Source organism: Oncorhynchus keta, chromosome 20 (assembly GCF_023373465.1).
Source record: "Oncorhynchus keta strain PuntledgeMale-10-30-2019 chromosome 20, Oket_V2, whole genome shotgun sequence".
NCBI lineage: Eukaryota > Metazoa > Chordata > Actinopteri > Salmoniformes > Salmonidae > Oncorhynchus > Oncorhynchus keta.
Window position 1 is genome coordinate 4219287 of NC_068440.1, and position 16669 is coordinate 4235955.

Sequence of the window (16669 nt, forward strand, 5' to 3'; positions counted from 1 at the left end):
CTTCACAAAAAAATACAGTTTTATATCTTTATGTTTGAAGCCTGAAATGTGGCAAAAGGTCGCAAAGTTCAAGGGGGCCGAATACTTTCGCAAGGCACTGTATATATATATATATATACCTTAAACTGAACACAGTTTACTTTATCTTGTAAATGAGAACTTGTTCTCAACTGGCTTACCTGGTTAAATAAAGGTGAAATATATATATATTTTTAAATAAGCCGCATGGAGCTGCCCTTGGACCCAGGTAAGGTTGCGGTCTCTTGGAGCACATGCATACAACACGGTCCGCATGCTCTGAATTCTCAAGTAAATGCACACATTAAATCAGGTAACAGACCATTTAGCTAGGCCTAGGACTCCTAGACTTAGCCAGTGAAGCAATGTCAGTAGGCATGCTAGCTGGTTTCTTAACAGGTGAGCGAATCATCAGATGTGTTTCTTAAACGTGATCACATTCAGAAATGCAATCCGCCTCCCTGAGGAACTACATATTTGGGCCAACCTGTCAATTGGGAAATTATTTCAGATTAATCTGAATAATGACCATGTATACTGAACAAAAATATAAAGATTTGACTGAGTTACACTATATAAGGAAATTAGTCAATTGAAATAAATAAATTAGGCCCAAATCTATAGATTTCACATGACTGGGCAAGGGCACTGCCATGGGTGGGCCTGGGAGGGCATAGGCCCATCCAATCAGAATACATTTTTGCCTACAAAAGGGCTTTATTACCGACATACTGTAAATAATGTCCCCAGATGATCCCGTAGGAGAAGAAGCCAGATGTAGAAGTCCTGACGTACGGTCAAATTCTCTAAAACGACATTGCAGGCGGCTTATGGTAGAGAAATTAACAATCAATTCTCTAGCAACAGCTTTGGTGGACATTCCTGCAGTCTGCACGCCAATTGCAAGCTCCCTCAAAACTGCAGACATCTGTGGTATTGTGTTGTGTGACAAAACTGCAACATTTAGATTGGCCTTTTATTGTCCCCAACACAAGGTGCACCTGTGTAATTATCATGCTGTTTAATCAGCTTCTTGATTTGCCACACTTGTCACCTAACTCTCAATAGTCTTACTGTACACATACATTTTTATCAATATCTATGAAGCAGAAACAGGCCCTATCAAATACTAAACAACAACAGAGAGCCCTGTGAAAGCAGACAGGGTGTCCCCCCCAAATGGCATCCAAAGGGCCCTGGTCAAAAGTAGTGCAGCACTATAAAGGGAATAGGGTGCCTTTTGGGATGCAGTGACAGTGCTGTTTTATAGGGGTCAATACAGAACAGTGCTATTTTTACAGGCCTGGCCATATGGTAACGCTACACTCCTCTCCCCCAGGCTTTATTTTATACCTGTACCCTAGTGACTCATGTCCTCCCTCAGCTGCTGTGACGCCTGCATCGTCTCCTGTGCTTGGGCCATGTTGTACTGGCTGAAATGCTCCCACTGCTGGGAGGTGGTGGAACTGCAGCAGCACATTTACACATACAGGTATTTTACAGGTACATTCATTAATTTGAAAGGCAAATGGTGGCATTGCAGAAACTATTTTGATGAGTTGAGTGCCCGGTTAATTAATATTGTAGATAGTTACAGACATGTTTTTACAAATCAAATAACATTTTATTTGTCACATACACATGGTTAGCAGATGTTAATGGGAGTGTAGTGAAATGCTTGTGCTTCTAGTTCCGACAATGCAGTAATAACCAACGAGTAATCTAACCTAACAATTCCAAAACTATTACCTTATACACACACAAGTTTTAAGGGATAAAGAATATGTATATAAAGATATATTAATGAGTGATGGTACAGAACGGCATAGGCAAGATGCAGTAGATGGTATAGAGTCCAGTATATACATATACATATGAGATGAGTAATGTAGGGTATGTAAACATTATATTAAGTGGCATTATTTAAAGTGGCTCGTGATACATGTATTACATAAAGATGGCAAGATGCAGTAGATGATATAGAGTACAGTATATACATATACATATGAGATGAGTAATGTAGGGTATGTAAACATTATATTAAGTGGCATTATTTAAAGTGGCTAGTGATACATTTTTACATCAATTTCCGTTATTAAAAGTGTCTGGAGTTGAGTCAGTATGTTGGCAGCAGCCACTCAATGTTAGTGGTGACTGTTTAACAGTCTGATGGCCTTGTGATAGAAGCTGTTTTTCAGTCTCTCGGTCCCTGCTTTGATGCACCTGTACTGACCTCGCCTTCTGGATGACAGCGGGGTGAACAGGCAGTGGCTCGGGTGGTTGTTGTCCTTGATGATCTTTATGGCTTTCCTGTGACATCAGGTGGTGTAGGTGTCCTGGAGGGCAGGTAGTTTGCCCTCGGTGATGCATTGTGCAGACCTCACTCCCCTCTGGAGAGCCTTACGGTTGTGGGCGGAGCACTTGCCGTACCATGCGGTGATACAGCCCGACAGGATGCTCTCGATTGTGCATCTGTAGAAGTTTGTGAGTGCTTAGGCTAGAGAGAGGAAAGAGAGATGGCATGAATACGTGTGATGAGAATAAATAAGTCCATGACAGTTTATGATATGAAAACTAACTTTGTATAGGCCAATGTTACAATTCAGTCACAACGTCAAGCAAGTCCTTACTGAATTGGTTGTTTCATTACATAGCCACAACATCTTACCTTGCTGGTTGTCTCATTGCGTAAGGTCTTCCCTTCCTGACATGTCTCATGTGAGATGTGTCGCCTCTGTTCTGCTGTGTCAGACATCAGCTTGTTACTGGGGTCCCAGTCGGACACACTGTACCTGAGCCCTGGCTTGGCACTTAGCGTGGCCATGATACTCGTCACGAGACTAAAGGAAACAGGTGACACACACCGATATGACGAGACTGGAAACAAGTTGATGGACCCTGATCAAAAGTAGTGCACTCTAAAAGCAGTGCACTATAGGGAATAGGATGCCGTTTTGGATGCAGACTATGTTTACATGAGGGACAAGTATTGACAAAACTGACATTTGATATAACGTGATGTCCGGGGAGGTTGTGGGAATCAGAGGAGGCTGGTGGGAGGAGCTATAGCAAGACAGGCTCATTGTAAATGGCTGGAATGGAATAATGGAACGCTATCAAACAAATAAGGAAACCATGTTTGACACCGTTCCAATAATTCCATTCCAGCCATTACAATGAGCCCGTCCTCCTATAGCTCCTCCCACCAGCCTCCACTTGTGGGACTACAGTGCTGTCTGTGATGAGTAATGATCTGTTTGAAATCATAATTTACATGGAAGTGAATTTCCACCCCCTCTACCCAATGATAAAACTGACTACTCACTCAAGGAGGAAAGGAACTTGGTATAATATCTATTTAAAACCAGCCTTTAGTTGATTAAGACTAGCTTTAAGGCTATATGAAAACTTGGGCTTGTGTGCACTGCAAAGCTCAATATTACTTATTACATTAACTTCCGTATGAAACAGTCATTATGTTGAACAATTCATTCCCTTTCATATAAAATGACCTAATATGATTGAGCCATGACAGTAGATTGATGCACAATATTGGAGGGCTATAAGACAATGTCTGCAATTCAGCGTTCCTATTACTCAACTTTTTTTCTCAGAAAAGATACTAGGCCTAATCAAATTGAAACTATAGGCAAGCTAGGCTAAGGGGAAAGGATATGCTTAATTCAGCACACATACTACACTAATTGTTTGTGGTAATTCACATTAGGTGTTTGAATAATGGAAAATGCCTGCCATCTTGTATTCATGGTGGTTCTGTTTAATAGTTAGCCTAATTAATTGGTGTTAATTTGATATGGAACCTAAGTAGACAAATATATTCCATTATTCAAAATAGCTTTGGCATTATCGCACAAAAATGTTGGATTTACTTACCCAAAGTTTTCGAATATTCTGCAGTGTCTACACCGGTGGTTCTGAACTAGTGTCGAAAGCCGAAGGGCTTCACCAACCTCACCAACTCTTGTAGACAGTTCCCAGGTAACAAACAGACGCAACCAATCAAACACGACTCCTAAATAATTGAAATGCCATGGCAACATTCAACAAATATTAAAAAATAAAAGGAAGCCAAACAGAAGTTGTCGACAGATTTGTCTGGGGGTAAAGAAATGTCTCGAATGTATCCAGTAGCCTAGACTACTTACTACTGCACCCCTATTCATGCTTTTCTTTTCAGTGAAGCTAGCTGTGGTCTTACTCTAGTTCTACATAGTCTACAAGAGTCATTTAAATGAGGAACTCATAATAGAATCATAAGCATTTGTAACTCCAGCCAAGGGCTTAACTCTGTGTTGCATATTGGGGGGGATCCGGGTCAATGTGTTCCAGGGTCACCACCTTTCTAGGGTGATTACTATGTTGGGTAAACATGAGTGCTTTCCTCCCCATAATTTTGGGCTTCAATTGTGTTTTCCAAACATAAATACAGTGCATTGGAAAGTATTCAGAACCCTTGACTTTTTCCACATTTTGTTACGTTAGAGCCTTATTCTAAAATGGATTAAATAAATACAAATCCTCATCAATTTATACACAATACCGCATAATGACAAAGCGAAAAAGGGGATTTTAGAAATATTTGCACATTTATTAAATGTGACCTGATTCAGGAAACTAGGCGTATGTCGTAAGTCACGACTTCACAGGAGAGCCTTTTGAACATAAAAAAATATTTTTTAACAAAATGTGTTTTTTGGCAGAAATGCCTTCTCGAACATGTGAACGTTCATGTGCCTTAATATTAAATGTGTATGTCATCTGCAAAAAGGAATACAATTATTAAATTACGAGCCTAGTTGGTTTAGCCACAGAAAAAGCGGGCAACCTTCCCGCAAGACATGATTGGCTGAGATAATGAGTGGGCTGGACATGGCGAGAGATGAGTTTGGATTGGTCGGTGTTGCATCTTGTGTCTATAAAATGAGCTGCTCGTACTGCAGTTTTTTTCCCGAAAGATATTATGTTACCCATGGAGAACTGCAAATATGTTGCTACTACTCTCAATAACATTTCTGCCCTGAATCTATCAGGCGCTATCGACAAAGGTAAGTGGGAAAAAGTAGTTATGGACGACGATCGGGCCATGCTAGGCTGACTCTCATTTCTTAACACGTTTTGAAATCAGTGGAACACAACAGGCCAAACAAACTATGCAAACTAACACAGGATGTCTTATAAAAGGGGTTGCAGTCTGCCGTGAAGCTTTCATCCATGTATACAGGTAAGAATCTTGCTACAGATTCAGGTATTATGTTTCTAATTTTGTTTTCATTGCAAGCTAAAGCTGTTAGCTAGCCAGCTGGAGTTTGATCGCTGCCTTGCTAACTAACAATGAACCTAACATTATTTGGTTATGTTTAGCTTGCTATGACAATCGGTTTGTATTGCTAGTAACGTTACTCCATAGATTGGGATTATAGTTCATTGTTTAGCTAACTAACGTTAATGTGGTATGTCTAAACAAAAGACCAGTTAAAGCTTGCTGTTAGCTGGCTAACATTAACGTGATATGTCTAAACAAAAGATCCAAAGTTAAAGATTGCTATTAGCTCGCTAACGTCAGCTGAGGTTAGGTGGCCAGCTTGCTATCTAACATTAACTTGTGTATGTAGTGTGTGTACCGTTAGTGTAGTTTTCTCAGAATGCTATTTCGCATTGCTAGTTATTGCCTAATGTTAGCTAGCTAACTAAATAGCATTGAAGCTATTGGTTAACTTTAGCTAGCTATGACAATCAGTTTGTATTGCTAGTTAAAGCTTGCTGTTAGGTAGCCAGCTAACGTTAGATGGCTGGCTAGTTACAATAGCTAACATTCCCTGGATGAACTGTGTGTAGTGATGTTCTCATAATGCAATTTCACATCTATTGTATAATAATGCTAAAATATTTGTATCTGGAATTTGTCTTTCAGCATCAATCAGCAGAACACGCCTGACTCTAATCCACCAGTCATACAGTCATCAAAAAGAGAGCTGGCCCAAGCAACTACATGCACCATTTCTTCAACTATGGAGTTGGGAAAACAAATGTGGACCTGAATTGTGATAACTGTGGCTAAAAGAGGAACAAGTTTGTGCCCTGGTATTGTGCCTGGCGGATCATGCACAACCTCCACCACAATCTGGACCTTCAACTTCCTGATCACAGGCCACAGCAAGTTTGCCCCTGACTTGTGCTTCTGTCTCATCAAGCAGCGCTTCAGAAAGATCAGAGTGAAAACTTTGTCTCAGAATGCTGATGTTGTGCAGGGTTGTAATGTCTTCTGATTTTTTGTTATTCCATGTTAAACAGTTTCGATGTTCTGGAGCCTGTTGTCTCCAAGGAGCGTTCGGACTCAGTCGTGGCCAGGTTTCAGCTGCTGCGCAACGCTGTCATCCTTCCTCCCATAGATGGACTGCCTGTAAAAAGCACCACCTGGACTGGACACAGTTTGTCTAGCTTTCTTTTTGACAAGATCGGGGAGTTATGCGATGAAGAGGCTATGGGCATCACATGCCATGCACCAAAGTCAAGGGCAGGACAGAAACAGGCTGTCCGAATATAGATTCCCTTGTTAGTAGATCTCTGGGTCTACTAACTGTTAGCATCGGCCTGCTAACTGTCTGAATCGCCGTGTCCCCAGTCATTCCAACCACTCAATGGACCCATATGTTCACTTGGCTACGCATGCCTCTCTCCAATATCAATATGCCTTGTCCAGTTCTGTCCTGGTTAGTGATTATTGTCTTATTTCACTGTAGAGCCTCTAGCCCTGCTCAATATGCCTGAACCAACCATGTTGTCCCACCTCCTACATATGCGATGACATCACCTGGTTTAAACATCTCTAGAGACTCTCTCTCTCATCATTACTCAATGCCTAGTGTTACCTCCAATGTACTCACATCCTACCTTACCTTTGTCTGTACACTATGCCTTGAATCTATGCTATCGTGCCCAGAATCCTGCTCTTTTTAATCTGTTCCCGAACGTGCTAGACGGCCAGTTCGTATAGCATTTAGCCGTACCCTTATCCTACTTCTCCTCTGTTCCTCTGGTGATGTAGAGGTTAATCCAGGTCCTGCCTAGCTCCACTCCCACTCCCCAGGTGCTCTCATTTGTTGACTTCTGTGACCGTAAAAGCTGTGGTTTCATGCATGTTATCATTAGAAGCCTCCTCCCTAAGTTTGTTTTCCTCACTGCTTTAGCAAACTCTGTCATCCCGGAGGTTCTAGCCGTGTCTGAATCCTGGCTAAGGAAAACCACCAAAAACCCTGAAATCTCCATCACTAACTATAACATTTTCCACCAAGATAGAACTGCCAAAGGGGGCGGTGTTGAAATCTACTGCAAAGATAACCTGCAGATTTCTGTATTACTATCCAAGTCTGTACCCAAACAATTCGAGCTTCTACTTCAAAATTCACCTTTCCAGAAACAAGTCTCTCGCTGTTGCAGCTTGCAAAAGACGTCCCTCTGCCCCCAGCTGTGCCCTCGACACCATATGTGAACTGATTGCCCCCATCTATCTTCTGAGCCTCTGCTACTAGGTGACCTAAACTGGGACATGCTTAAAACCCCGGCCATCCTACAATCCAAGCTTGATGCCCTCAATCTTACACAAATTATCAATGAACCTACCAGGTACAACTCCAAATCCGTATGGGCACCCTCATAGATGTCATTCTAACTAATTCGCCCTCCAAATACACCTCTGCTGTTTTCAATCAAGATCTCAGCGATCACTGCCTCATTGCCTGCATCTGTAATGGGTCTGCGACCAAACGACCACCCCTCATCGCTGTCAAGCGCTCCCTAAAACACTTCTGCGAACAGGTCTTTCTAATCTACCTGGCCGGGGTATCCTGGAATGACATTGACCTCATCCCGTCAGTAGATGATGCCTGGCTATTCTTTAAGTGCCTTCCTCACCATCTTAAATAAGCATGCTCCATTCAAAGAATTTAGAACCAGGAATAGATATAGTCCTTGGTTCACCCCAGACCTGTCTGCCCTTGACCAGCACAAAAACATCCTGTGTCATTCTGCATTAGCATGGAATAGCCCCCGTGATATGCAACGTTTCAGGGAAGTTAGGAACAAATATACACAGGCAGTTAGGAAAGCTAAGGCTAGCTTTTTCAAACAGAAATTCGCATCCTGTAGTACTAACTCAAAAAAGTTCTGGGACACTGTAAAGTCCATGGAGAATAAGAGCTAAGGCTAGGAAACACTGTCACCACCGATAAACCCACTATAATTGAGAATTTCAATAAGCATTTCTCTACGTCTGGCCATGCTTTCCACCTGGCTACCCCTACCCCGGTCAACTGCCCGGCACCCTCCACAGCAACCCGCCAAAGCCCCCACCATTTCTCCTTTACCCAAATCCAGATAGCTGATGTTCTGAAAGAGCTGCAAAATCTGGACCCCTACAAATCAGCCGGGCTAGACAATCTGGACCCTCTCTTTCTAAAAATGATATCCCAAATTGTTGCAACCCCTATTACTAGCCTGTTCAACCTTTCTTTCGTCTGAGATTCCCAAAGATTGGAAAGCTGCCACGGTCATCCCCCTCTTCAAAGGGGTGACTCTCTAGATCCAAACTGCTACAGACCTTTATCTATCCTACCCTGTCTTTCTAAGGTCTTCGAAAACCAAGTTAACAAACAGATTACCGACCATTTCGAATCCTAACCTTCTCCGCTATGCAATCTGGTTTCAGAGCTGGTCATGGGTGCACCTCAGTCACGTTCAAGGTCCTAAACGACATCATAACCGCCATCGATAAGAGAAATGACTGTGCAGCCGTAGGCCAAAGCTTTCGACTCTGTCAATCACCACGTTCTTATTGGCAGACTCGGCAGCCTTGGTTTTCAAATGATTGCCTCCCTCGGTTCACCAACTACTTCTCTGATAGAGTTCAGTGGGTCAAATCGGAAGGCCTGTTGTCCGGAACTCTGGCAGTCTCTATGGGGGTGCCACAGGGTTCAATCCTCAAAATTCACCCAAAATGTTTGACCCAAGTTAAACAATTTAAAGTCAATGCTACCAAATACCAATTGAGTGTATTTAAACTTCTGACCCATTGGGAATGTGATAAAATAAATAAAAGCTGAAATAAATAATTCTCTCTACTATTATTCTGACATTTCACATTCTTAAAATAAAGTAGTGATCCTAAGACAGGGAATTTTTACCAGGATTAAATGTCAGGAGTTGTGAAAAACTGAGTTTAAATGTATTTGGCTAAGGTGTATAAACATCTGAATTCCACTCTAACTACCTCGTCTATTTTTCTAACCTTTAACTAGGCAAGTCAGATAAGAACAAATTCTTATTTTCAATGACGGCCTAGGAACAGTGGGTTAACTACCTTGTTCAGGGGCAGAACGGCAGATTTTTACCTTGTCAGCTCGGTGATTTGATCTTGCAAACTTTTGGTTACTAGTCCAACGCTCTACCCACTAGGCTACCTGCCACCCCACATTTTGTGACATACCACAACAATGTCATGTGACCGTATCAAGTGCCCACCACATAAATATATGGCTCATGCATCTGTTTATGTACTGTAAATCGCACCTCACTCAGGTTTCAACTCAGGATGTATGGCCTTAACTTATGTATGGAATACTATGTGATAAGTGCATGTGTCACTCACTATGTGATAAGTGCACATGTCACTCCAGGTTGTGAGTCACAAATATAGAAAACTGAAATATCTTATTTACATATTCAGACCTTTTGCTATGAGACCTTAAATTGAGCTCAGGTGGATCCTGTTTCCATTGATCATCCTTGAGATGTTTCTACAACTTGAGGTGAGTCTACCTGTAGTAAATATTCAATTGATTGGAAATTATTTGGAAAGGCACACAATCCATGAGGTCAAAGGAATTCTCCGTAGAGCTCCGAGACATGATTGTGTAGAGGAACAGATCTGGGGAATGGTAGCAAAACATGTCTGCAACATTGAAAGGTCCCCAAGAACACAATGGCCTCCATCATTCTTAAAATGAATCATTTTCAATGCACAAGACTCTTCCTGGAACTGACCGCCCGGCCAAACCGAGCAATTGGGGGAGAAGGGCCTTGGTCAAGGAGGTGACCAAGAACCCGATGGTCACTGAGATAGAGCTCCAGAGTTCCTCTGTGGAGATGGAAGAACCTTCAAGAATGACAACCATCTCTGCAGCACTCCACCAATCAGGCCTTTTATGGTAGAGTGGCCAGACGGGCTTCTCCTTAGTAAAAGGCGCATGATAGCCCACTTGGTTTGCCAAAAGCCACATAACGGACTCTGACCATGACAAACAAGATTCTCTGATCTAATGAAACCAAGATTGAAGTCTTTGGCCTGAATGCCAAGCGTCACGTCTGGAGAAACCTGGCACTATCCCAACGGTGAAGCATGGTGGTTGCAGCATCATGCTGATGGGATGTTTTTCAGCTGGCAGGTACTGGGAAACTAGTCAGGATCGAGGGAATGATGAAAGGAGCAAAGTACAGAGAGTCCTTGATGAAAAGCTGCCCAAAAGCGCTCAGGACCTCAGACTAGGGCGAAGGTTCAGGAGTGGCTTCGAGACAAGTCTCAATGTCCTTGTGTGGCCCAGCCAGAGCCCGGACTTGAACCTGATCGAACATCTATGGAGAGACCTGAAAATAGCTGTGCAGCGATGCTCCCCATCCATCCTGACAGAGCTTGAGAGGGTCTGCAGATACGAGTGGGAGAAACTGCCAAAATACAGGTGTGCCAAGCTTGTAGCGTCATACCCAAGAAGAGTCAAGTCTGTAATCGCTGGCAAAGGTGCTTCAACAAAGCACTGAGTAAAGGGTCTGAATACTCATGTGAATGTGATATTTCAGAAGTTTATTTGTAATATATATTTGCAAAAAAATTGAAAAACATGTTTCTGCTTTGTCATTATTGGGTATTGTGTGTAGATCGATGAGGGGGAAAATATTTAATCCATTTAAATGGCTTTAACGTAACAAAATGTGTAAAAGTCAAGTGGTCCGAATACTTTCCGAATGCACTGTAAGGAAGATAGGTTGCTGCTGCAGGTCAGTCTGTGAGACAGACATGCAGCCTCTGACTGGGAGAGAAACAGGCTTGCTTGAGCCTACCACTCACACGTGAGATACGCATCTTGTCACAATAGAAACTTTCTCCAATCGAAATATATCCTTTTTTATACAATTCTTATTTGTGCTTATGAATTTTACATGTTAAATGTGACTGCACTTATTTATGTGTTACAAGTGCTCACATAAGGGTTTGTTAAGAAGAAAGAGGAGCTATTACTCAGTTCACTATAGAAGTTCAGATATAACTAAATAAAATTCCCTCGTTATGTCGAGATCACGACTTATCTAATCATCACTACAACACAAAAGTTTTGTCAAATCAAGATAATTTTCTTGTGATCCCAACATAACAAATGTCAAGATAATCAAAAGTACCATGCTGCCGCTGCATAGGTCGCAATGCGCTCGTGGGGCATTGAAGCCCAGAACGATACTGGACAGGCAGCCTGGTCTCACAGGCTGCGTGGCGCCAGGCAGCCTGGTCTCACAGACTGCGTGGCGCCCCCAAGACCACAGCCTATCTCATGCAGCCGATCAATGCAAGAAACAACGCAGCTAAATTGGCTAGACTTGTGAGCTAGCTAGGTAGTCTTGCTAGCTTGTTATGTATGCTGGTTGTTAGCTTCATAACTGATGTGTATGACCCATGAGGGCATAATGCCACATGAGCTCCTAGCTCAAGGTAAAGGACATTTAGCTTGCTAAGGTTCTAACTTGTAAACTGATGAGCTCAAACACAAATGAAAGCGATGTCTCAAAACAGCGACGGTGTGTTTGCGCCCAAAGGCAATGTTGTTGCCGGGGATGTCTGGTGAGGACCTGCCCTACAACAGGCCTACAAGCCGTAAGTCCAACCTCTCTCAGCCTATTGCGGACAGGCAGGTCCTCACCATGCATCAACGGCAACAACGTTGCCTATGGGCACAAACCCAGTGTCGCTGGACCAGACAGGACTGGCAAAGGACTGGTGGAGGGTCCGTCATGGTCTGGGGCAGTTTGCTGAAAATAAACGCAGTTGACAGTGAGAGGACGTTTCTTTGCTGAGTTTAAATGTAACAATTCAAAATGAATACAATCTGAACAACATAATAATAGAATATTAAACCATATCAAAGAAAAAATAATGAACAATGTGCAAAACTGTAGTATCCCACTTAAAACATTACACTGGTCCATCTTTTCTTTATTGCCATGTTATAACCAGCAACACACAGCAATGCTGACCATATTTAGCTTTTTTTGAGAGATTTGCATTGAGAAATGCAAGCTGCCTCACTTTCAAGACTCTCTCAGAGGGAACAGGTGTGGCCACTATGCAGTCTCCTGTAATGACTTTAGACAGGGGCCTTGTTCTTCCACCAGCTCAGAGGATCTGCAGATCTTTGGAGGATGGGCTCCCCAAATAGGATCGGACCTCCATTATGGCATCTGCTGAGGGATTCCTTCGTGCTGCATTCCCAGTTGCTCTCTCGTCAAACAGCATCCAAACAGCAGACGTTTGTGGCACTACTGCTTGTGCTTCTGCTCCATCTTGTGCCTGAGCCAGCTGACTGCTGGGGCTGTCCCCTCCCTGCTGCTAAGGTTATTCTTTGAAGAGCCTCATCAATTGCTCTGGCATCACTGAAGGCTAACTAAGTGCAGCGTTTCTGATTATATTCCATTCTGTGGAACTTTCTGTCCATTGATGAACATAGGGTGTCCATCAACTCTGTCACATGTCCTGTGGTTACCTCCCCATTCCTCTTCTCTTGGGTCAGAGCATCAACAGGTGCATTGACCATGGCCAGGGGAGAGATGATGGCATCTTTGACTCAGGAAACCGCTTCAATATATAAATTGTTAAATATAAATATAATGACCTGGAGCCAGTGGGTCTGGCGAAGAAAATATGTAGCGAGGGCCAGCCGACTAGAGTATACAGGTCGCAGTGGTGGGTGGTATAAGGTGCTTTAGTGACAAAACGGATGGCACTGTGATAAACTGCATCCAGTTTGCTGAGTAGAGTGTTGGAAGCTATTTTGTAGATGACATGTCGAGGATCGTAGGATAGTCAGTTTTACTAGGGTAAGTTTGGCGGCATGAGTGAAGGAGGCTTTGTTGCGGAATAGAAAGCCGACTCTAGATTTGATTTTGGATTGGAGATGTTTGATATGAGTCTGGAAGGAGAGTTTACAGTCTAGCCAGACACCTAGGTACTTATAGATGTCCACATATTCAAGGTCGGAACCATCCAGGGTGGTGATGCTGGTCAGGCGTGCAGGTACAGGCAGCGAACGGTTGAAAAGCATGCATTTGGTTTTTACTAGCGTTTAAGAGCAGTTGGAGGCCACGGAAGGAGTGTTGTATGGCATTGAAGCTCGTTTGGAGGTTAGATAGCAAAGTGTCCAAGGACAGGCCGGTAGTATATAGAATGGTGTCGTAGAGGTCGATCAGGGACTCGCCCGCAGCAAGAGCAACATCATTGATATATACAGAGAAAAGAGTCGGCCCAAGAATTGAACCCTGTGGCACCCCCATAGAGACTGCCAGAGGACCGGACAGCATGCCCTCCGATTTGACACACTGAGCTCTGTCTGCAAAGTAGTTGGTGAACCAGGCAAGGCAGTCATCCGAAAAACCGAGGCTACTGAGTCTGCCGATAAGAATATGGTGATTGACAGTCGAAAGCCTTGGCAAGGTCGATGAAGACGGCTGCACAGTACTGTCTTTTATCGATGGCGGTTATGATATCGTTTAGTACCTTGAGCGTGGCTGAGGTGCACCCGTGACCGGCTCGGAAACCAGATTGCACAGCGGAGAAGGTACGGTGGGATTCGAGATGGTCAGTGAGTGGCCTGTTTGTTGACCTGGCGTTCGAAGACCTTAGATAGGCAGGGCAGGATGGATATAGGTCTGTAACAGTTTGGGTCCAGGGTGTCTCCCCCTTTGAAGAGGGGGATGACTGCGGCAGCTTTCCAATCCTTGGGGATCTCAGACATGAAAGAGAGGTTGAACAGGATGGTAATAGGGGTTGCGACAATGGTGGCGGATAGTTTCAGAAATAAAGGGTCCAGATTGTCAAGCCCAGCTGATTTGTACGGGTTCAGGTTTTGCAGCTCTTTCCGAACATCTGCTATCTGGATTTGGGTAAAGGAGAACCTGGAGAGAGTAGCTGCGGGGGGGGGGGGAGCTGTTGGCCGAGGTTGGAGTAGCCAGGCGGAAGGCATGGCCAGCCGTTGAGAAATGCTTGTTGAAGTTTTCGATAATCATGGATTTATCGGTGGTGACCGTGTTACCTAGCCTCAGTGCAGTGGGCAGCTGGGAGGAGGTGCTCTTGTTCTCCATGGACTTCACAGTGTCCCAGAACTTTTTGGAGTTGGAGCTACAGGATACAAATGTCTGCCTGAAGAAGCTGGGCTTAGCTTTCCTGACTGACTGCGTGTATTGGTTCTTGACTTCCCTGAACAGTTGCATATCGCGGGAACTATTCGATGCTATTGGAGTCCGCCACAGGATGTTTTTGTGTTGGTCGAGGGCAGTCAGGTCTGGAGTGAACCAAGGGCTATATCTGTTCTTAGTTCTGCATTTTTTGAACGGAGCATGCTTATCTAAAATGGTGAGGAAGTTACTTTTAAAGAATGACCAGGCATCCTCAACTGACGGGATGAGGTCAATGTCCTTCCAGGATACCCGGGCCAGGTCGATTAGAAAGGCCTGCTCACAGAAGTGTTTTAGGGAGCGTTTGACAGTGATGAGGGGTGGTCGTTTGACTGCGGCTCCGTAGCGGATACAGGCAATGAGGCAGTGATCGCTGAGATCCTGGTTGAAGACAGCAGAGGTGTATTTGGAGGGCCAGTTAGTCAGGATGATGTCTATGAGGGTGCCCTTGTTTACAGATTTAGGGTTGTACCTGGTGGGTTCCTTGATGATTTGTGTGAGATTGAGGGCATCTAGCTTAGATTGTAGGACTGCCGGGGTGTTAAGCATATCCCAGTTTAGGTCACCTAACAGAACAATCTCTGAAGCTAGATGTGGGGCGATCAATTCACAAATGGTGTCCAGGGCACAGCTGGGAGCTGAGGGGGATCAGTAGCAGGCGGCAACAGTGAGAGACTTTCTGGAGAGAGTCATTTTCCAAATTAGTAGTTTGAACTGAAGTAAATATGGGTCCAGTGAGTGGTTGGGATGCGGCGATTCAGACGGTTAGCAGGCCTGTGCTAACAAGCTAACAGTTAGTAGACAGGGGATAAACAAGGTAGCAGTTAGCGGACCGGGGCTAAACAAGCTAGCAGTTAGCAGGCCGAATTAGCAAGCAAGGAGATAGCAAGATCTAGAAAGTTAGCCTTTGGGGGACGTCGCGATGGGGTGAGTCTGTTTATGCCTCTTCATGCGGTGACATCGATAGACCGGTCGTGGGTCCGGATATTGTAGCCCAGGAGTATGCTTCGGTGGTAGCACAGGAGCTCTAGCTTCAAGCTAAGTGGGTGGAAATGCTAGCCAGGAGTAATCATCCGGGGTTGCGGTTAGCTAGTTGTGAAGATCCAGCTGAAAATGTTCCGTTTGCGGTGGGAATCAGGTGGGAATCCGGGGATAAAAAAGATAATAGGTCCGTTTTGCTCTGATTAGAGTCGAGTTGTTCGAACTGGCGAGAGCTTTCCAAGCTAAAGGTTAGCTGATGAGCGGTTAGCTGAAGACCGCTAGCAATGGTTTGCTGACTGATAGCTGGTAGTTAGCTGGCTAGCTTCAGTTGAGGGGTTCCGGATCCGAAGTAAATATAAATACTTTAGAAAAAAAAGCAGATCTGCGCTACATTGGGTGAGGCAGGTTGCAGGAGAGTATTTAGAAGTTGAGGTTTAGCAAAATGTTTTAAAAGATATGCGAAGAAAAATATGTTAAAAAAAACGATATATACAAGGGACACGACAAGACGTCTGACTGCTACGCCATCTTGGATCCAAGGTGTTTCTGTTGCTGAACTCAAAGCAGTCCAGAAGACTAGATATCGAAAAATCTTCAATGAAGTGACATGTAACCGACATGAAAGAAGTGGTTACCCTTGATGTCCAGCAGTCAGTGGTAAGGCAAACTGCAGTAGCTTTTTGGACTTTTTCCCTTTTGAAAGGGTTTTCCCGCCTGGAATTGCGTACATTGGATTTAGACTATTGCTATAATTTCTAAAACCTCTGTCCTCCACGATCGAAAATGGCTGGAAATAGGTGGCAATCATTTTAGCCAATGCAATATCAATTTGGCCTTGATTTGCTAGACTTTGGCATAAACTGGTCCATAGAAGACTGCATTGCTGCGGGTCGCGGAGTAGGCCTACTTGATTGAGTGGATACATCTCCACGTATGGAGATGCTGGCTCCACCACTATCACTAGCAGGCCCGCTAGTTTCTCAAAAATCCGCTACAGCTAGCTTCACAGTTGGGTGCACAGTTCGCATATGCCGGCGAAGGTTGGGCGTAGAACCGGCTTAATATGGGATTTTGTTTTGGCAAATTCTACACTGTGCTCTAACACGGTCAACATTATTAAAATGCATCCAAATACTACTGTGCTTCCGACTAATTTTCCAGC

General features: G+C 43.9%; 1 long non-coding RNA gene across 1 annotated transcript; it reads right to left on the reverse strand.

The window, feature by feature from the left end:
- Window positions 1–1640: 1640 nt before the first annotated feature.
- LOC118399026 (uncharacterized) lies at window positions 1641–4015 on the reverse strand. Its single transcript, XR_004828741.2, has 3 exons — window positions 3913–4015; window positions 2687–2858; window positions 1641–2515 (listed from the first exon to the last, which is right to left on the reverse strand). It is a non-coding gene; the product is annotated as an uncharacterized LOC118399026 (long non-coding RNA).
- Window positions 4016–16669: the final 12654 nt, after the last annotated feature.